The sequence below is a fragment of the Bos taurus genome, chromosome 18, assembly GCF_002263795.3.
Source record: "Bos taurus isolate L1 Dominette 01449 registration number 42190680 breed Hereford chromosome 18, ARS-UCD2.0, whole genome shotgun sequence".
Lineage (NCBI taxonomy): Eukaryota > Metazoa > Chordata > Mammalia > Artiodactyla > Bovidae > Bos > Bos taurus.
This window is the reverse complement of record NC_037345.1, coordinates 8,100,266-8,122,751: the sequence shown is the minus strand read 5'-3', so window position 1 is coordinate 8,122,751 and position 22,486 is coordinate 8,100,266. Positions and strand designations below refer to the sequence as shown.

Here is a 22,486-nt window from a genome sequence, read left to right as displayed (position 1 = left end):
AAACGCACTGGGGCACCCTGAGCAGGGTTCCTGAGTGGGAGGGTGGTATTTCGCCACGCACGTGCCGTCCATGCCCAGCCAAGCACCAATTTTGCAGCCTATGCTGCCAGCACCGCCCTCATTTTCTTCCATCACCGTGGGCCTTGCCATGGTGCGCGTCGGGCCCCCAAGGACAGCGGGACCCTTTGCAGCTGCCCTCGCCCGTCATGGCCAAGGACACCTGGTTAAAACCCGCTCACGGGGCTGCAGAAACCCTCAGACCGCCAGGCTGATGGAAACATTCCCACACTTTTTCTCTGTGCAACGGAGACGCCTGCTCAGAAGGTCCCTGCTGCAAAGCAAGGGTTTCTTCCTCGCAGGCGGCTACACCCACCTGTTCTGCTGCAGGGCTTCTGCGTCACGACGGGGATCTCCCCAGCTGATAGGACGTTCGAGTGAACTGGAGAAATCTGGGCCGCCTGAATTCAGGGCAATCGCGTCCCATCTGTGTGTGCTCTTCCTCTGCTCTATCTAATCAGATTTCCTGTGTGCATGAATATAAATGCTGTTGTTCTGACCCGTGATGATCTGGTAAACAGACTGATTATATCAACTTTGATAGATTAAGGTTTCCAAAAACAGAGGGACGCCGTTACTTTTATTTTAATTGAAAATGGACGCAATTTCCAGTGGATATGGATAAAACTAATGACCTCAGAAGGAATCAACTTGCCGTGGGGGCAAAAAAAAAAAAAAATCAGACGACTTGTATCATCATCCGAGATCATGACAGTCTTAGTTGGAAATGTTGCACGCTATTTTGCCTTTTCTCTGTTTTCTCGGAACAAGGCTAGCCCAGCACATTCTTCTGGGTACACTGAGCTTCAGCGGGACTTGGCTCAAATTGGCAGGGGATAGGTCACCACCCCAAAATTACCGAAACCGAAAGAAATCCACAGGATCAAGACCAGACCAAGAAAATCTTATAAAACGGTAATCAAATCAACTTCCTTCCAAAACCAGGCTCTACTTAAATTGCAGTTATCAACTTACTCCATTTATGAAGTAAAAATATGGAGACACATGCCAGCCTCAAGCAAATCCTCTGAAAGAAACTCCAGCCAACCCACTGCACAATTGCTAATGATGATGAAACTGGTTTTGACCGTTTCCACTTGGTCCCGACAACCCCTCGTAGGCAGACAGAATATTCTCTCAGTGTTTACGGCGCTCCGGCTCCTGGAAGCAGGAAAGCCCATCGCTGACTCCCTGCGTGTCTTCACTGCATGAGTTCCGTGGGCAGGTCACAGAGCGTGGGGTCAGGGAGGACATTCTGAGAACCAGACTGCCCAATCCCACGCCTGCTCCTTGCAGACACCTGACCTAGGGAGTCACCTCACCCACCGAGCCTCAGTTTCCTCGTCTGAAAATGGGCACGGTGACAGTTCCCGCCTCCTCGGGAGGATACAGGGAGGCAGGAAAGCGCGTCACCTGCTTATTCCGTGCTGGGTCCGGCACAGGGCAGCCCCTGCCAAAGGCCAAGTGTTACCATTCCTCACGTTCTAATGCTTATTTCCTAGCTGACTAAAACGGTTTGTAGTACTGTGTTTATGAAACCAGATCACAGCTGTAACACTCATGTTTTCTGTGATATTTTCATGGTAGTGTCTAGGCTGAAGTAACTTCAGTAAAATAGCAGTAACAGCTTTAAGAATGCTGTTTGTTGATCAGTCGCTAAGTTGCATCTGACGCTTTGTGAAACCGTGGACAGCAGCCCACCAGGCTCCTCTGTCCATGGGATTTCTCAGGCAAGAATGCTGAAATACTTAATTTAAGAATACTTTCAAATTAAGTGAATAAGATAAATACTAATGTTGCATGATTATAGATGAAGCAAGTTCAACAGGAAATTAAGACAGTATCGTTGCAAAGCAACCACTCTGAATAAATTAACCATCTTTAAAAAGTTATTACTGTTCGATCCAGAACACCTGGGCTCTTGCCCGTGACGCACGCAACGCCCACACCCATCCCACACTCCTCTGGGAATCCTTGCTCCCTCTTCTCATGGACCGTTGCCCAGTGCTCCCTCCAGATAGCTCTCACCACCCCGGGGTCTCACTGTCACCGAGAACACAGGTCGCTTCCTAATCAGCAGGAGCTGTTTCTGGAACACCTGTGTCCGAAGCCGCTGAACATTCATGGAACTCCTGATCTGGCTGTATCTAGCCAACTTTATTTCTCGGGGTCCCCCCACACCCTAGGCCAACTGGCATTCCCGCGTGCCCCCTGAAAGGCAGGCCAGTGGAGCAGCCTGAGTCTGCAGCCCAGCTCTGTCCCTGAGGGCTCCAGTAAGCTGCTTGCATAAATCACACGAACATCACGTATGCGAAAGTCGCCAGAAGAGAGGGTACGTGCTGGATGCGCCGGGGTGAAGCTCCGGGACAGGCAAGACTAGTGAATGCTAATGAAGGTCAGGAGAGCGGTTACCTTGGGGTTGAGGCCACGGCGACGGCTAGCCTGTTTCTTGATTTGAGTGCTGGTTACAGAGCCATTTGGTTGGCAAAAATTCACTGAACTGTACAATATGTGTGCACATTTCTAGATGTATATTTCAATAATGTTTGCCCCCCAAAAAGAAAAGCAATGAATGACAATCTGTGCCTCAGTTTCACTATCTGTAAAATGGGCGATACTAGGGAGGTACCCAGACCTACTGGAGAGGCCTCTGCCAGTGCAGCTCCTCCTTCGCCTTCCTGTCCTAAATTCTCCCTGCCTCACCTGGAGGTCGTGAACTAGCTGCCCATCCTGAGGTCAGCTCTAGGGCTTTATTTAAGATGAAGGATTAAGTTTTGGAGACTGGCTGCAGAGCAATGTAAACATACTTAAAACACCATGAAACTACACACTTTAGGACAGTTAAGATTCGTAAGACAAATTTCACACTGCATTTTGCCACAATCAGGAAGGGGCTAGGATGAACTATAAGGAAATACTCTAATTCTGAAGATCCATTCTTAATGCCCCAGAGGTAAAGACTGGAGGGGAAGGTACCAGGCTGTACCCCAGGGCTTCTATGTTTCAAAACTCTTGCCTTAAGGCATGGGAAAACGAATTAACAGCCATAGCTGTTCAAAGAAAAAACAGGGTACACATTTTTATGTCTTTGGAAAAGTACGTTGAAATAGGCGGGGATTTAGACAGAGAGCAGGAAACAGAGTCACAGACAAACAGCATTTACTGTTCTGGGGAGCAGAAATCCTGATGATTTTCTATTTTTCGACACTTCGAATATTTTACGCTCATATTTCTTGATTATAAAACTACATGTAAGTAACTAGCCCTCTGTGCTTCAGGGTCTAGCTCCTCCCCTTTTTGGCCCAGTTTTGCTTTTGTTTTCACTCTGTGGGCTCCTGCGTCTCTAAGAGGCACCACTGCCGCTCTCCTCCACGTGGAAGCAGCTTCTGCCCTTTTCCTGCTGAGCTGAACGCCAGGCCCGGGATCCTTCCCAACACAGTGTCCAGGGCAGGGCCACCCAAGCACACACACCGACACCGCTGGTTACACTCGCCCTCCCTGAGGCTGCCCTCGCCCCCTGGCGTGAGTGCAGGACAGGGCGCTGACGCGTACCCACGTTCCCACGTCTCGCTTCTCAGCAGAGGTGGCGAGAGACTCCACAGCCACACCTGTGTGGACCACCTCTCCAGTGATACCACCGCTCTCACTCTCAACTCTGTTCCAAATCCAGACCAGGTACCTCTTTTCAAGCCAAGGAACTGCCCAGCACAGGTTCCTCTAGAGCCTGACACAAGGGGCTTCCGCCGATGGTTAATACTGACATCAGCCCCCATTCCAGAGTCCAGGCACTCCGAGGGGATGCACCTCTGCCCACGTGCAAGACGGCGACTTCGGCAATAAGGATGGGGGGCGCTTCCAAGTGCCTTTGGTTGTCACCTTGCAAAGGGGCTCCAGGAACCAGCCATTTCACAGGACGGGGCCTCTCCTGGGTGCAGTGTGAAAGGAACTAACAATTTACCTGAGTGCAAACATTCGACACTGCTCTGCAGACCCTGGGGTTGGGTGGGGGTGCTCTGAATCCCGGCCCACAAGTTTGTCCTGCACAGGGACCCTGTGGGCCCAGAAGGGCCCGGGACGCTGCAGACACGCGGCCCCTCGTCACTGAGGCTCTCTGCGCCCTCGGATGGCACGACTCTGGGGGAAGAGCCGGATGGACCTGGAGTGCCCACAGCTCACAGTAACGTTCGAGAGCGTGACTTCTTATCACTGTAAGAGCCCATCAGCCCCTTTAGAATGTGGGGCCGCCTCAATAACGTACTGGCTTGAGGAGGGGGAGGTGGACGTCAGGGTCAAACTGGCCACTGGGAGTATCCTTTAGCATCAAGGACACGCATTTATCACGAAATCTGCCCAGAGGTGGAAGGTCTGAGAACTACCTTACTTCTTAAAGAAGTAAGAATGTACGTTACAGAAAGTCAATTACACCAATGGGAATAAAAATAACTGTACTATTATTAATAGATTAAGGGCTTTTGTGTGCCAGGCATGGTGCTATGAAATTCACATCTGCTCTCATTCTTGTTAGTAACTTTACATAGCAGATACTTATGGCTAGTTCCACTTAGGGGAGACAGAACTTACTAAGGCTGCAGGAGAAAAAAACAACACCTCAGTGATATACTGTGAGTAACAGTGACGATAATTTAAGAAGCACAGGAAGGCATCATGAGACAAGGCCGACGAGGAGGTTAAATACCCTGGAAATAATACACACATGAGATTCGGAGCTTCCGATCAGCTGGGACATTCTGGGGAAGTTACTTGACCTCTCCACGCCTTAGTTCCTTCATCTTTAAAAAACGAAGGTGTTTAATTTCACAATACTATGAACCTACAATTAACAAAACAGCACAGCGCTGGAGCGAGGACAGTAAGTCAGCAGGAACTAACAGAAGGCTGAAAAGAGACTCGAGCACATACGTGAAATGGTCAGTATATGGTATAGTGATGTTTTACAGTAGCGGATAAGGGAACATTTTTCAGCGAATAATACTAGACATCAGTGATCTATCTGGAACAGCACTATGCCATGCCTCACACCAAAAGTTAATTCTAGGTCAATTTTACAGTTATATGTTAGGGAAAAAAATGGGGAATGTCTGCTCAATCTTGAAATCCGGAAGAACTTTGATAAACCACTAAGACAAGTCATTAACAAGCCATGAATACAGGCTCTGAGATCCAACCACCAAAAAATGTGAAGCGTCTATACATCAATAAATACCTCATATGAAATTAAGAAGCCAGAGGAAACGTAGAAAAAGCTAACAACTGTTACCTATTCGATTTGAAAAAAATTAGTGATTCTTCTATATTAAAAATGAAAACCCTTATAAACAGCTTTTCTTATTTAAAAAAAGGCATATTCTCCAATTACAAATAAAATATATAAGAATCTAAACTGCACAAAAGAAATGCAGATAACTGATGAACTCACGGAGTGAGGGGAGAGAATGAGGTTCAAGGTGGCCAGTCTTCACGGAAGGCGCCGTGTGAGGTTCACGCTCCTTCAAAGAGTTCAGAGTTCACTATAATCAGGCATGTGTGGCCTGGCCTGTGTGGTCAAAAGGGTGCATTCCTGAAAGTCCTGGCCACGAGACATAGCTGACCGCAGGCTGCCCGGGACGTGCCCAGGTGCAGGAACCCTGACAGAGACAGGAGCCCCAGCCCCAGCCTGGTGCGGACATGCAGGCCCACGAAATGGGGGCTTTGGAGTTGTGAAAAGAGCTTCCACGGGGCCCCTCTTCTGCTCTGCCTGGAATCAGACAGGGGGACAGGGGGAGAGGAAAATGCTAGTCTCCAGGATGTTCCCCTCCCTCTGGCTGCCAGAGGACGCCCGAGATGCTCACGGTCGATGGGCAGGGGCAGAACAAAGGGGGTCTCCTTGCCGTCAGACTAGTGCTCCTCTGCTGTCCTGCACACACGCAGCCCCTGCTCAGCCTCTGCGGAGACTTCAGCGGCAGCCCCTCGATTTTAAAGGTAAAGCACGGAAAGATAACATAAATACTGTCACTCAGCAAGTGTCTATAGTTTCAGAACGCCAACCACGTACTTAGTAGGCTGACTTCACTCCAGTGAGTAAAGTGAGGCTCTGCGAAGTCAAATTGATTGATTCATTCATTCACTTAAAAGGTATTTATCCAGCACCGACAGGCACAGAGCCTTGTTCTAAATGCTGGGAATACAGCAGTTGGGAGGGAGGGAAAGGAGAGGAGATAAAATTCTTGCCTTTCTAGCAGGAGGAGAAAATAAACAAAATAACAAACACATAGTCTGTTAGATTATGGTAGGTGCTAAGGAGAAAGAATAAGGTGGAGAACGAAAAATAAAACAAAACATTGCGGTGGTGGGGTGGGGTGTCAACATTTCAGATGGGTAGCCAAGGAAACTTGACTAGGCGACTTCCGAGGAAAGAGCAAAAGGAAGTGAGGCCGTGGGCGGTGTGGCTACTTAGGCAAAGATGCAGACTGAAGGCCTAGCTGGGGCAGAGGCCTCCAGGGGCATTGCGGGCATGTCCCAGGAGGCAGCCCAGGTCGGTCCCAGGGTGAGCAACGAGGTGAGCTCACAGGCCACACTGCCTCTGCTGGCTGTCCGGGAGGTCGTGTGGCGTGCCCAAGGTTGCACGGCTAATCATTGAGAGACCAAACAGACGCTGGTGGCACTCTGAGAAGGGGGCTTGGAGCCCCGTGTGGGTCACCCTGCCTCCACCCTCCTTCAGGGGCCGGTGGCCAGAAGCCCAGGGCCCTGTCGATGTCCCCCTCGCCCACCTCGTGGCACGGGGTCCCAGAGCATTGCCTCCCGCTCGCATGCATGCAATCCCAACACTCTTCTCCTAAGCGCACATCTCAGCGTGAACACCCTGTGTTTGTCTTCTCTGCCATCTAATTATGAAGTTGTCCGCAGTTAACAGGAAGACAGGTGGGGCAGGGCAGACTCTTGAGTCTGGAGACTGCAGTTTAGCAGCCAGCTCGCACATGTGTGAGGTGCATGACCTCGGATCCTAACTTCCTTAGCTGTCCTGGCTTCAGTCTCCTCATCTGTGAAGTGGACCTCACCAGGTTACTCTGAAAACCACGGACACGGTAAGGAAAGCACCCACTGCTGCGCCTGACAGCGTCAGAGAGCCAGGAAATAGAAGCTATCAAATCACAGTATGGTTCTGGAACTACTTTGCAGTGCAACCGTTTCCTTGTAGAGGACAAACCAGACCCACGTAAGCAAATTTATGAGCCATTTCTAAATACAAATGGCAACAGAGGTGAGATAATCAACAACTAGCCCCAACCAGTAATTTTCTACAGAAATGAATGTTTCTTCGTCAATAATCTGTTGGCTTTTTTTTTCTTTCCTGGCTATGGCAAGGTTTGAATCAGCTGGTTTGGGAAAAGCCACAGCGTGGTTTGACCTTTTGAAATCAGCTAGCCTGTAAGGAGAGGGAGCAATTCTTGAACCCAGTGAACTCAGTTCTCCAAGCAAAGGTCGGACAGCGAACCCGAGCCTGACTGGATCTGCAAAGGCCCTGCCTCCAAATAAGGTCACGCTCCCAGGTACCGGAGGCAAGGACTTGAACAGACCTGCTTCGGGGACACAGTTCAACCCACAGCAGTGACGATGGTATTGGCGTAAGCTGACCTCAGCCAGCGGTGAACATCCCAAGTTCAGCAGTGGAAGGGGTGCGAGCTGTCGGCGGGTAAAGGTGCTGGGTGTCAGGTTCGGCTTTCCCCATTATTAACCCTGAGATGTCAGGATAACACATTTACTGCAGGGGGTGTGCTGCTAAACAAGCTGACGGATGGAAAGGCGGGCCAGCACACAGTCCCACCTAGAACTGCCGCCCTCGGTGGTGACAGGAGGAGGCTCCCGGCTCCATCGCCGGTGACGCTGACATCCCACCAGGGACACAGGTGTCTAGGGGGTAGCAGCCACACAGGCCCGGCTCTCCCCGAGCCGTGGGAGGGGGGCGGGGCGGGAGAGGCTCTGCTCTGCTTCCCGGGGAGGGAGGCTTTTGTGAGCGGGAGACACACGAGGACGGATTGTCTGGGTGTCAGCGGTAGAGGGTGCGGCTGGGGGAGTTGCTGAGTCAGACGGGCTGCACCCGTCCCACGAGAGAGGAATGCTCCCACCCAGAGAGATCTGTTTGACTTCAGAAAAGTGCAGGTCCCAGTGATACTCACTGAACTCCCCACCGCCCGCTCAGCAGACGGGAGGATGGGCAACAGGACACCTGGCAAGGCCCCCGGGGGGTGCCCTGTCGCTGCGATGTTCCCCCCAGAGCAGGGCCCTGCTCACCTTGTATTTGCCTGGGACGAGGTGTTATCAGAATCCCCCTAGAAAGAGGCTCGAAAGGCAGAACACGCAGGTCCTGGGCAAGAATGTATCAGGAGCAGCGAGGCTCCTTGATCCTAAAGGAGGCGAACTTCCCCCTGAACTTGAGTGGGACCACAATCGACCTACCAAGAACACAGGATGGAAGAGGGACTCTCTAAGAATGTTTCCAGGTAATGGTGATGACCTCACCATCCATTAAGGCTAGGCCAAAAAGTCCTGCCCGGCCCCTCTTCACCCAGGCCCTTGCACAAGGGCTTTCGGGTGAGTCCACACTTTACCAGCGTGTCAGGTTCCTGAGGATGCTGCAATGCATGAGTATACCTCCGTGCATTCAAACAACACAAACGTGTCCTCTGACAGGTCTGGAGGTCAGAAGTCCCAAACAGGTCTCACGGGGCCAAAAACCATGGTGTGGCAGGGCTGCGGTCCTTCCAGAGGCCCGAGCGGAGAGACTGCTTCCTGGCCTTCCTGGCCTCTCGAGGTGCCCAGTCCCCAGTCTTGGGGCCCCTCCAACCATCGTCAAAGCTGGCAGCAGCACCCCCTCACCTGTGCTCTGTCCCCACAGTCTCTTCCTCTGACCTGTCTCTCCTGCCACCCCTTCTCCTAAGGGACCCCTGTGGCTGCAGGGAGCCCATCTGGGTAACCCAGGACAATTTCCCATCGCAAGATCCTTGACTCGATCACATCTCAGCAGCCCTTGTGCCGTGGCAGGTCACACAGTCACAGTTCTGGGGGTTAGGATGCGACATCCTTGGGGGAGAGGGCACTGGTCTGTCCTACCACCCCATGGGAAAGCTGCCCCAGCAACCCTGGGGACCATCAGGTCCCGACTAACCTGCTTGTGACCCTGTCAGAGCTCTGTCTACCACCTGACCTCAAAAGGGGTGACCGAGGTCCACTCCGGGCCCCAGGCTCTGTCCCTCCACCAGGGAAGCCAGATGCCCACTCTCTCCATCGCCCTGCCTCCCTGGGCCCATCCCAAGACACTGTGAAGACGAAGCTTCAACCCCGTGACCTCCAGGGAGCTCTTCCTGGGGCCGCTTACCTGGCTGCCACACCCTGTTTCTTCCCTCTTCCTGACCCACCATGCACCATCACACTCTTCCAACAGGAGTGTACCCCCCGTGGTACCGGGGAGACCACGGTCCATTCATCTGGGTCGGGCCCGAGGCCTGTCTTGCAAAGGATATCCAGTCAGTGCTGGGTGGCGGCATGGATGGGCAGATGGGATGGATGGACAGGCAGACAGATACAAGGATGGAGGGAGGGAGACTGTGGCCACGCCTGGCACAAAAGTACACACTCAATAAACACTTGTCGAGAGAAAGCCAGGAGGCAGGGAGAAAGAGAGGAAAAGGAAGTGAAGTGGGGGCACCAGCCATGTTGGGAGAATGCAGCTACGCAGCAGCCAACGTGAGGAAGAAACTCAAGACAGGGGCATCTCCGGTGCCGCGTTCAAGAGCTCCCTGGTGAGCGGACACACGGTCAGCTAGAACCTGCGAAAGGTCCACCAACTGGTCTAAGCTCCGTGCTGACTCCTAAGCACACCTCTCTGGGAACCAGTGTGGGTGTCCGGACCTCCTCTGGGCCAGAAACCAGCTCGGGGTCCACCCCCACCGCCCCATGCCACCGCAGCTCGATGCACAGGCGCGGTTCTAAGGTGCCTTCACCTCACTCGGGCCCCACCCGTCTACATCCAGCTTTATTAAATGCTACCCAGGACCTGCCAGTGTCTTGTGGGGGTGGGGGTGGGGATGGGGGTGGGGGGGTGGATCACAGGACTAGGGCAGCCTGGGCCCTGTCCACTCCCAATGGAGAACTGCATCTTCACCTCAAGGCCAGGCATGCACCAGTTTCAACCACTTGCCTTAAAAAGACCATTTTTCCGTGAAGTTGCCGCATGAGTATGAATGGTGTTTTTCCGGGATTTTACTATGAAAAATTTCAAACATAAAGAAAAGCTGCATACTGCTCTACACCCGTGAGAATGGCGAGAATTTTGAAGACTCACAGTAATGAACATGGGCATGGAGGTGAAGCAACTGGAAACTTCATACACTGCTCCTAGGAGGATAAGCTGGTACAACCACTGTGGAAAACAGCTTGGCATCACCTACAAAGGCTGACTCTATGCATACCCTGTATGCTCATTCCCAACTCTAAGCCAACAGAACGTCATGCACAAATCCCCAGGCGGCATGTGCAAGCGTTCCTGAGGATGGACACAACCCAATGCCCACCGCTAGTAGAATGGTACAGTCGTAAGCTGAAACACAATCTGGCAACAAAAACGAACATCTCACAAGGGAACCCGATCACACTGAAATATGGTTGTCAAGATACTCCTTACGACCTGTGGTAGAGCAACAGGAAAAGAAAACGTCTTACCGCATCACATAACAAGCTCTAGCCAAGGGTCTGATAACTACCGTGACTCTGGAGTAGCGACAAAGGTAACAATATTCCAAGATGGTCTATAACGCCGGAACGGGCCTGGAACGCTTCCGGGCCGTCCACTAGGGGCCGGGGCCGGGTCCCGGTCACGGCTCACAGTACCGCCAGAGGGCATCCTGGACGGAAACGCTGTGTGTCAGTTACAGGCCAGTGACAGCAAAGCTGCCGTTGTTTTTTCACGTCCAGGGTCACAGATACCCTGAATTCTATCCATGGGCCTGAGGATAAGAACTGGAAACTGGGGGTTTTCTTTCTGTCCCCTTTACTCTATTCCTGGTGATAAAATGCTTCCTGAACCTACGTGTATATACGAACAAGGGAGGGTCTCAGATACCTGCACACGAGCATGCACAGCGGAGCTGCTTCCATCAGCAGAAAGGTGCAAACAACCCACAAGATGGATGAATGGATGGACACACTGTGGTATGCGCACACACACAAATATTATTCAGCCTTAGAAAGGAAATTCTGACGTGTTACAACATGGGTGAAGCTTGAGAATTTTATGCTAAGTGACGTAAGACAGACACAAAAATACAAATACTGTTTGATTCCACTCATGGGAGGGGCCTAGGCTACACAGATTCATAGAGACCGAGAGGAAAACGCGGTCACAGGGACCTGGGGCAGGGAGCATGCGAAGTCAGGGTATACTGGAGACAGAGCTTCTGTACCAGAAGATGCAAGTCAGGCTCCGGAGACGGATGGTAGCAATGGTTCCACAACAAGGGGAAGGTACTTAACACCACTGAACTGCACGCTTACAAACGGCTAAAATGGTAAGCTTTGTGCCATGTATATTTGACCACGATCATTTGTGGCTCAGCTGGTAAAGAATCCGCCTGCAATGCAGGAGACCTGGGTTCAATCCCTGGGTTGGAAAGATCCCCTGGAGAAGGGAACGGCTACCCACTCCAGTATTCTGGCCTGGAGAATCCCATGGACTGTATAGTCCATGGGGTCGCAAAGAGTTGGACACGACTGAGCGACTTTCACTTTCATAAATAAGTAAGTAAACTCCCTGCAGAACACGGAAGGCACTGGCTTTCTGAGGACAGGAACCGCCTCCCCGTGGCTGGGGGCCAGCTGCCACACACGCCTGGGCTTGCAAGCTGCTGGGCCACCGTGGGCAGGCTGCTTCACCTCTCCGGTCTCAGTTTCCACCTCCACGGGGGGCTGCAGGCACAAGGGCAGCTGTGGCGCGTCAGGCATGGGTGCCATGCCAGCAGGGCGGCGGGCCCGCTGTCGTGCGGAGACTTCCGTGACCCCGCGGGGTTATGAGCACCGTGCCTACCCCAACAGGGGACTTAGCTGACTTGCCCAAGGTTGCCGGCAAGGCCGGGCTGACAGAGGAGCCCAGGTCCGACCTGTGGTTATCTGCCTGCTGCTTGTTTATCGTCTCTCCCACTGGGCAATAGGCTCCAGCGCGACAGACCCTGAGTCTGTTCCGTTGGCCACATGGTCCCCAGGGCCGCACACAGGAGGCTCAGTAAATACCTGCCCGGCGACGGGAAGAATCCAGTTCTGTCTGGTCCCAAAACTGGCTTCCCTATAAAGAGCGGGATGGTGGCGGCCACAGGGCCGGGGCGCTCCGGTCTCTGTGCGGAGCTGCGATTGCTGCTATTATTGCTCAGTCGCCCAGTCGTGTCTGACTCTTTGCGACCCCCTGGACTACAACACACCCTTCACTACCTCCTGGAGTTTGCTCAAACTCATGTCCATTGAGTCGGTGATGCCATCCAATCATCTCATCCTATGTCGTCCCCTTCTCCTCCCACCTTCAATCTTTCCCAGCATCAAGGTCTTTTCCAATGAGTCAGCTCTTCGCATAAGGTGGCCAAAGTATTCGAGTTTCAGCATTGGAGTTTCAGTTTCCAATGAACACCCAGGACTGATCTCCTTTAGGATGGACTGGTTTGATCTCCTTGCAGTCCAAGGGACTCTCAAGAGTCTTCTCCAACACCACAGTTCAAAAGCATCAATTCTTCGGCGCTCAGCTTTCTTCACAGTCCAACTCTCACATCCATACATGACCACTGGAAAAACCATAGCCTTGACTAGATGGACCTTTGTTGGCAAAGTGATGTCTCTGCTTTTTAATATGCTATGATACCCTCCAGCAGAGGTGGGGCCGGAGGCAGCCGCAGTGAGAGGGACAGAAAAGAAAAAAAATACACCTGTGTGCCTTCTGGGGGCCGCACCCGGCCACACACTGTGGCACAGCCCAGGCGCAGCTGGCGAGGACACCGGTGACCCAGGCCGCGGCCCGCGCGCTGCTGCCAGCTCACGTGGGGGATGCTGACGGTTCTAGGGGTCCTGGCGCTAAGAGAGACGGGGCACAAGCTCAGCCCTATGGCCATGCTCCCTGGATGAGGAGGCTGCGCCTGAGCAAGAAGCTCAGGGTTCCCCAACAGTGACTCAGCACAAGAGGCAGCTCAGGGCGCCCAGCGGCCCAGGGACCCCAGTCTGCCTCTGCCACCCCGATGCCGAGGGCACCCGACTGGGAACGAGGGTGGTCGGGGAGGCGGGCAGTGGGCCCCCACCACCGAGAGCACGTCAGCGGGTTTCCTGTGCAGACGGCGTTCTGGGCCACAGGGCTCTGTGGGGGAGTGGAGTGGGTGGCAGTGACCTAAATCAGGCCAGGGCAGCTGGGCTGGGTGACTCGGGGACCTGGGTTCCTCGCCGCTGGGCCGGGCGCCAGGCAGGCGTGAGGTGTGAGAGGGACACCCTGCCTTTGGAGTCCCACCAAGATGGGCGCTATTCAGGGGCTTATGCAGCTCACTTTGTAGCCAGGTGACCGTGGGTGAAAACAGTAAAATGGGGTGAATCTGCACAAGAGGGCAAGCGCAAGGCCCCTGCACAGCAAGGAAAATGAAGAACTAAACAGGAGCCAACAGCTGCAGACCCCAAACCCAGGAGCAGATGGTGCAGAGGGGAAAAGGCAAGCTGTAGGCACGTTTTAAGAGAACACATGAAGCAACGCTACACATTGTCTACTGTTCCTTACGGCGACGGAAGTGTGCGAAAGTGCTTAAAATCCTACGGAAAGATCTACACCAGACACACAATAAAGGGTACCTGGAGGCGGGTGCTGAGCCAGAGGTCAAGGTAATCAATTACCACTTTTCCAGGGATGTTTTATTCCTTTTACTTATATCAAAGAGGATATAGAATATAAACACGGGTCAGTCTGGGTGATAGAACTGCGGTTTTTACTATTAGTCCTTGACGCTCTTTGTTTGATTACTGGCTAATCTGAAAGTCATCCAGGTATCAGTATATGGTCAAGTAATGAATGTTCTTGATTGCATGTGTCCTAAATTGTATTTTTCTTTCTAATTCTCAAAATTCAAAAAGAAGAGGTCTCCCAGAGCACAGAGTGCTCCTTAAAAGTGCTCACTAGACTGCAGTCCTCCCAATAAGAACCCAGAGCTGGGGCGGACGGCACGCCTCTGACCTCTGGAAGAGCTCGGGGTGTCCAGCGGCAGAGGCAGCCTCGCCGAGCCCCCCAGCCCACTGCCTGTGGTCCAGGGGTGCCCACCCGGATGGCACCTCTACTAGCAGGGTCCCCTCCGCCAATCACGCTCCAGCAGACCCGGTGACGGCACCGGCCACAAATCAGAGCGCTGGCCGGCGTGAGCAAAGAGTGTGCCACGCTGGGCCGACAGGCTGTCAGCTGGAGGCAGAGACGCTTGCTTCCTCTCGGGGAGCCTTCATCAAGGTGCCTGTGCAATTTATGGACGCACTGCCCAGCACCGAGACCGGCGGCCCCCGTGCCTGCCCACGCTGAGCTCCCAAATTTCAGATTTCCTCTTGTATCCTAACGGTGCCCCTTGAATCCTGCTTACTCACTCTGCCTCCCTCATCTCCAGATAAAAAAGAGGTGACACCCCGCGAGCTATGTCTGTGTCATCCGTTCATCCTTCTATGGAGAAATCCTAGCTGCAAGATTCAGATGCCAGAGGGGGAGAGAAATACTCAGGATACTGTCTTCCTTTCCCTGGGGCTCGACAACCCAAGCGACCCCCACAATGTGGCCATGCTGAAACCTGGATGCAAGGTGCCGAGTCAGTTTTCCAAACCGTCTAGTTTCTCCTGAAAACCAAGGCAAACTCGGATGGGAAATAATTCACTGCAGGGAGCCACCAGGAGGGGCTTATGAGTTCCCCCACAGGCCCCACCTGCTATGCTCCAGGTGAGCATAAAGCCCCCTCTGCAGCAGAAGGGTCCCAGACACTCAGCACCCTCCCCTTCTGGAAGCAGAAACACCCCAGCACGACCCTGTCTTTCCAAGAAGCAGCAGTGGCGTTTCAGGGAGGCGGTGACCTCAACAGCAACCATTCTGCAGAGCAGAGCGGCAGTGGGGGCAGTTCGTGCTGTGCTGCTCAGGGGGGCGGCGAACGCAGAGCCACCGGATAACTAAAACCTCTGCTGTCTTCCTGCCACTGCCGACCATCACCATAGGAACCACATCCTGCTGCTACCATGGCAACCGCACAGTACCATCCACTCAGCAAGCAATGATGCAGAGGCCACTCAGGAAAGCTTGCTTGCAAAAGGCCTTGGGGCTGAGAGGGTCCTGCGGTCCACAGTCTCGGGGACCAGGAAGTGGCAGAAGCCTTCTGAAATGACTAGCTTGGGAGTTAAAAGCCCTCCTCCTGCTCCTCAGGAACTAATGTACCCCCCCAAATTAAATCCTTTCAAAAGTACCTTCCTGTCCCTGAGCTGCAGAAATTTCCAGAGCAAAACACCCGAGATAGGAACTTCACAGGTGCCTCTCTCCACATCTGGCCACGGCTCAAATGGAGACAACAGCAAGCCATGACACCACGGGGCTTCCACAGTAAGACCACCTCCCTGTGGCAGCCTCTACAGCAGACCAGGAGCGGGCAGAGGCCCTTTCAAAAGCAGCATGTGATTTCCTCCTCACAACTCTGCTCATCAACTGAATGTCCCATTTCCTACCCACATTTTACAGAGGAACGAGGCTCAGAGAGGGTCAGGGACCTGCATATGGTCACACGGCACACTAGGCAGGGCTGTCTGGATCTGACTCTCCGGCCCTGAGAGAGTCTGCTCACCTTTACCACCTCCAATGCTGTGCTCAATGAATCGGGCCCTACTTAAGAACAGCAGCTAGTGGATGAATTTTAGTAAGTGTTATCTTCAGTAAGCATTCACACAGCGATTGCTTACTTTGTGTGAGGCCTTGTGCGAGGTACTTTGCATGGGGCAGCGTATGAGTCCATGAGGCAGAAGCCACTGCAGAAGAGGAATGTGAGGCGCAGAGAGGTGGGGGTGCGTCTGAGGGCTGCAGACAGCAAGCAAGAGGGAGGCCTGGGGTTCAAACTCGGCCAGTTCGACTCCAGAGCCTGGGCCCTCAGCCAGCCGCTTCCCGACTACACCAGCAGGTGAAACGCAAGCACGGATCCAGCCACCCAGCCACCCTCCCAAGGTCCCCACGCTCCGGCCTGCACCTGTCACCCCATGGCACGGGTGAGAAGACCCTGCCTGGCCTCACAGGAGCATGTGGGTCACGGCCCATGGCTGGGTGCCTGGCACCCCTCCACGCACCCTAATAACGGCCCACCCCAGGGAGTCACGGCTTCAACGCTCCCTCTTCATCCCGAGGCAACAATTTCAGAAGCCACCTCCCGTTCACTGCAGTCCAGGGAGACAGAGCCCCCAAGGCCGAGGGCATGAAGGGAGGAAATGAGAGTCTAGTCGGTCCCTGCAGCTCACAAAGGTTATTTCCACGCCGCGTAGATTGGGTACAGCTGTATGACACTGCCTTATGATAAGGTAAGAGTGGCTGAATGCCGGCAGTTGCATAAGGTTTGTCTCAGTACCTGGGCCTCCCACACACCCACTTTACAGATGAGGAAACTGAGGCTCCGTGAGGTTACTTGACCTGTCTTAAGAAGTCACTGAGACGGGAAGCAGGGGCTCCAGAACTGGAGCCAGGTCTGTCTGGTCTCAAAGTCCTTTCCCTCCAACAAGCCCTGCTGTCTCCCCCAAGGGCCCCAGGGGCTGGGAAGCCAGGCGAGGGTGGGGCTGAGTGGGGAAACAGGCCAGAGGAACCCACTGCTGCGCTGCGTGAGATCTGACGCAGGGGCCAGGGGCGAGGACCTTCTCCAGGGACCCAGCTCACTCTCAAATGGACGCAGCTGAGACCAGCAATTATAGGGATTTCATCTCACTTTTTAAATCAGTACCAACAGACACAGAACACGGGAAAAGACCCTGATGCTGGGAAAGAGTGAAGGCAGGAGGCGAAGGGGGCAACAGAGGGCGAGATGGTGGGATGGCATCACCGGCTCAATGCACACGAGTTTGAGCAAGCTCCAGGAGATGGTAAAGGACAAGGAAGCTTGGCATGCTGCAGTCCGTGGGGTCACAGAGTCGCACACAACTGAGCAACTGAACCACAACACAGGAAGCAGGCAGACAGTTACTTAGTCGCTAAGAGCCCAGCTGGCCAAGTGAGTAAGGGAGGGTGCTAACGCCCACTGCACACACTGGCTGAGAACTAAACGTCATGCTGGGAGCCGCGAGCCCAGCACCGCGCCTGGGATGCGGGCGGGGCTCCAAACCCGTACTTCTGCTGTGCACGGCTGGCCTCTGGACCGCCCGCCAAGCTGGACGGGTGCGGCCCAGCCTGCTCCCCTGGGGGACTTTGGGAGGAAGCCTTTCCCAAGCCTGCGCCCTCCTCTTTCCCTGAAAGGCCCAGGCATTTCCTGTACTCCATCCACCACGAGAAAGCCCCTGTTTTCATTCACAACCCTGACACCTCTCTCCGCTTCCCCAAGTCCGTGGTGTCAAAGGTCCAGAGGACACACAGTGGGCCAGAGCAATGGAGTCCTTCGCAGATGGATGGTCATGGTTTCAAAAATGACCCCAGACTTCTCTGTGCTTAGCGACCTTCTGACCAAAGAGAGAGCCAGACAGGAAATGGAAGGGAGAAGATCCACTGGCTTTAGCCACGGGAGTTTCCAAGGTGACTCAGGAGACAGCATCCCGTCCACTGCAGCCTTCCAGAGCATGGCGCGTCCTCTGAGAGCGGCATCACCCGTTCCGCCTCCACTGCCACAGCGTGCGATTGTGTGCACGTGTGCACACACACACACACACAGAGAGACACACACGCACACAGACAAACACACACACAGAGACACACAACACACACGCGTGTGCACTCAGAGCTAACCGCGGCGCAGTGAGGGGAGGGGACATTCGAAGCCAATGCTTTTCATTTACTTTGCCGGCAAAGAAATTCCACAGACCCACTGGCACCCATTTTCCCAGAAAACCCAACAATTACAAGAGGTTCCCATTGTTGTGGTGGGAGGTCAAGGTTGAACATATATGTTTTAAGCCAACTTTGCACCATGGCTGCACCTTCCAAGTCTCCAGGGAAGGTCTAACTAACTCCAAAATGGCATTCCCATAGGATAGGACTGTTCCTGACATATTCACAACAGAATCAAGGCTGTTCCATGCTTCTTCTGGAGAAAATGTTCCCAGGCTCCCTCCATTGTTTGTGGGGATACTCCAAGGACAAGATACACTAGCTTAAACGTGGGGCTGTCTTTTCCTTGACAGACCATTACTTATTTTACAGTTACGCAGCTGACAAGTGAATATGATGTCATCATAAAAACTCAAACAACCCAGAAATATGAAAAGCGAAAAACAACAAAGACAACTTTACCTGGATTCAATCCCACTGGCTTCCCCACAGATAATCCCCTTGGTCAGTGGGAGGTGCTTCCTTGGGAGTCTTTTTCTAGGCATTTATGTACATGTAAAAAAAAATCTTTTGTCTTATGCTTTGGTGTGACGACGGGTCTCACACAACGGCTCGTGTTGGGCATCCTTCCACGGCCAGGCATTTTAGACGGTCCTCACTGCTCTTCACCATGCATCGCACGCCGCAGAACCAGCGGGCTGGCGGCTACTGAGTCCTGCGCGCGGCCTCTAGCTTTCACTCTGCTCCCTCATGCGTCCCCGGGCGTGTCTCTAGGCACGTGAAGGAGCACTTCTTTGGAACAGACACCTAGATGGTCTGGTACCTGTCGCGGGCCCCTGGACTCAGCAGTGCACAGCCAGATCCGGGCCCAGCGTGAGCGCGGGGTGCCCGCCATCCCCGGGACACCCAGCCTGGGGAGGCAGGGCCGGCTTGCTCTAGGGAGGACTAGCGTGGGGTCCTGGTGAAGCTTCTGAGACAGAGGGGCAGAGGCCTGAGGGCTCTGCCAGGGACCAACTGGGTGGCTGTGGGTCACTCCGGGCCTTGCGCTGCAGCTCTAGGAAACAGGAAGGGCAGGATCTCCCTCCAGGGATGTTGGGAAATTCACTGAGATGGTGCCTCGTTCTCAGTGACCCTTGGGTGACCCATCCGCTGCACTTCCTGTTACTGAAGCAAAGGGCCCCGTTGTGGGACCACGGAAGCCACCTTGGACAGAAGGACAGGAGATATTTAAATGATTGAATGCCTTTGGGTAGAAATTGTTATTAGAAAGAGACGGTGGGGGAGATGTATTTTTATCAAGTTAGAGCAGAAATGTAAACTTCTGATGAGAAAAATTCAGTTCTTCTTTATTAGCCAGCACTGATCCAGCACAGACACGGGCCAGGTGTTACCCTAGGACTCTGCATCTATTGAGGCACTCAATCTTCACAGGCCTGAGAGCCAGGAAACATAATCATGCCCGTTTTACAGACGAGAAGACTAAGGCATTGTTGGAAATGTGCCAAACGAATTTTCCAAGAGACGTTTGGAAATGAACCCACGAGCTCACCATTTGTAAGAGGAGGTGCCAGAACTCGTTTGTGGGCATCCCAGAGCCCCTATGAATAAGCACCGTGCTGACACTGACCATTACGGGGGCCCGCAACGTGCCAAGAACAACCAGAAGGGCTCCCCACTTTGTGAATAAAGAAGAGGAGGCTCGAGGAGGTGAAGCCACTGTCCGGGGTTACAGGCTCACAAGTGGCCATGCAGCTTGGGGCCCACGCGGTCTCATTCCAGAGCTACTCGCTGGGCCTGAGGGCTCAGCCTTGCCGCCAAGTTCGGGCTGGGCTGCCCCTTCCGCTCTCCGCACACCATTTCCGGAGACTTCTCTCAGCCTCATCCGCTGGGGGTGGTCACACGCGCCCCCCTCCCCAGAGGGGAAGCTCCGTTGGTCCTCCTCGTTGCACGCCCTCCCTGGATTTAGCTGCATGGGCTGGTACACCTGCCCTCCAACACAAATCCACCCTCAAATAGACCAGGAGTGTCACCGGATTCTAGCCTCTTGTCTAGTAAATACATGAAGTCATTCTCCATAAACAAACAGTATTTCCGTATCTCTGGACATCAACAAAGCTGGCAGCAGCATTTTCCCTTTTTCGTTTTCTTTTGTTTTTTAAACGAGCAGCAGCAACCGGGGCAGAAGCCCCGAGGCCCACTAGGGGCTCCGGTCACAGGGCCTTCCTGGTGCTCAGGACGGCGCTGGGCGCTGGGGACAAGCCCGGGCAGGGCAGGGGGAAGACAGCAGATGCTGACAGTGCTGCCCGCGGCGCTGGGCGCCGGGGACAAGCCCGGCCAGGGCAGGGGGAAGACAGCAGATGCTGACAGTGCTGCCCGCGGCGCTGGGCGCCGGGGACAAGCCCGGCCAGGGCAGGGGGAGAGCAGACGCCGACAGTGCTGCCCGCGTGCCTGAGGCTGCGAGGCGAGCGGGTGGCCAAACCAGAGGCTCCCTGGAGGTGGGTGGCAGAAACCCACCCAGGAAGGAGCCCTGCTGCGGGGCAGGCACCAGCTCCAGCTCAGCCTGGCCCCCCAGAAGGCCGGGTCTCGGAAGCATCCAGGGCCGGCCCTCACCTCCTCTCGGGACCGCAGGGCAGGTGGCTCCCACGCCAGCAGCCTCAGTGTGACCCTGGAAGTTTCGCCCCTGCTTCCCGCGCGCCTGGCTCTGAGGTGTCCTGAGGCCGTGGGGAAGCGGGGGCCAGCTCTATTTTAGCGCTGGCCTCCCGGGAGGATCCCTGGGTGGAGAGGAGCCCAGCCAAGCCAGGTGGCGTGACGGATCGGCTTTCGGGCCCTTCATCCACCCGACAGCCGCTTCCGGAACACCTACTACGCGTGGGGCCCGAGCCAGCGGGGCTGGCCTGGCTCGGCCACTCTGCCACCTGCCATGGCCTTGGCAGCGGGAACAGCAGGAAGGTGGCACCTCTGAATAGCCTGCTGGCAGGGAGCCCCCACCTCCCAGCCTGGGGCACAGCGGAGAACGTAGGCAGGCCCCGCTCCACAGAAGACTCCTTCTGGAAGCAAGGAACTCTCTGTCCCGATGAAAAAAGGACAGAACTTAAGAGATTTGTTCACAAAAGGTCTAACTGAGGAACTCACCGGCCACGGGTGGGGGACGATCTGGGCATCAGAAAGAAGAGTAAACGACTACCCTGGATTCAAACACACCAAGTAAAAATTTAGATCCCTGAATTCATATTGACGGTAAAAAAAAATTTTTTTTAAATAAGCCTTGAGAAAAGTGCTACAAGATCAGCTCATTGCTCTAAAACTTAGCAATAAAGGTGAAGGAAGACTAAAGCTTTTTTCCCTGCCTCCCCTTTGTAAACTGAACTTCAGTGCAAACAAGCAGTTGATGAAGTCCCCTTCAGAATAATTCCATCTAATAATCGAAGAAGGAAAGGTGAACTTCAGATAGCTTCGCTTTGCAACCCTGATTTAATACTGGACCCAGGCGTGGTCACTGATGACATCTAAAAACTTAGCAGGCCGGCGGTGGCTGCTGCATTAGAAGCGCGGGCGCAGGATGGACCAGAAAGTCGTGGGGTGAGCGTGGAACTTTCAGGGACTACAGGGCACTGAGGAACGGGTTCCCTGACACCGCGAGGAAGCAGTCAGCAAGGCTAGGAATACGGAAAATTCCACAAGCCACATGCCCTGATTCCAAAAGAGGTTTTAAAAACCCTTAAGAGACATACCAAGCAAACATGATGTACTAACCCATGTTTGGATTCTTACCGAACAAATCACGACCAAAATCATTTATGAGACAATTGGGGAAATGTGACCGAGCATTTGATATCAAGGAATTATTGTCAGTTTCTTAGGCATGAGAATGGTATTACATTTATACGTATCTTTTTTAAGATACCTTGTTTTTTTGGAGATACCTGTTTCGGTAAGATAAAATGGGGATTGCTTCCAGATAATTTCATGGTTGGAGAGGAGGGAAGTGGCGGCGGGGAGGGGTTACTGGACAAGACCGGCTCAGGGTTGGTGAAGCCAGTGATGGGCACACAGGGGGTCACTGTACTCTTCTCTGTTGTCAGTGTATGTTTTTAAGTTTCCCCCAAATATTGGTTTTCTTCTATTTCTTTTTTAATTAGGGGAAGAAAAAAAAAGATCCACGCATGTCAGGCTGATCTGGGGTAGGAGCAGAGAAGGGTGGCGTCGGCGTGCCGAGAGCCAGCCCAGGAATCACGTCTCCAGGACCGAGAGCCTAGCCCTGGCGCGGGCTGGTCACGGGACGGCACATGTCCCTTCAGCCAAGCCTCAGTTGACGCCCTGTTAAGTGGGGCTGATCGCCACAGTGCCTCCTCGGGAGCCTGCCATGAGGACTGAGCACAATAGCCCAAACGGAGGGCT

General features: G+C 53.7%; 1 protein-coding gene across 1 annotated transcript in view; it reads right to left on the bottom strand.

Moving 5' to 3' along the window:
- CMIP (c-Maf inducing protein) overlaps nt 1-22,486 on the bottom strand; it is a 212,974-nt gene that overhangs the window by 134,622 nt on the left and 55,866 nt on the right. The gene's annotated exons all lie outside the window — the stretch shown is intronic.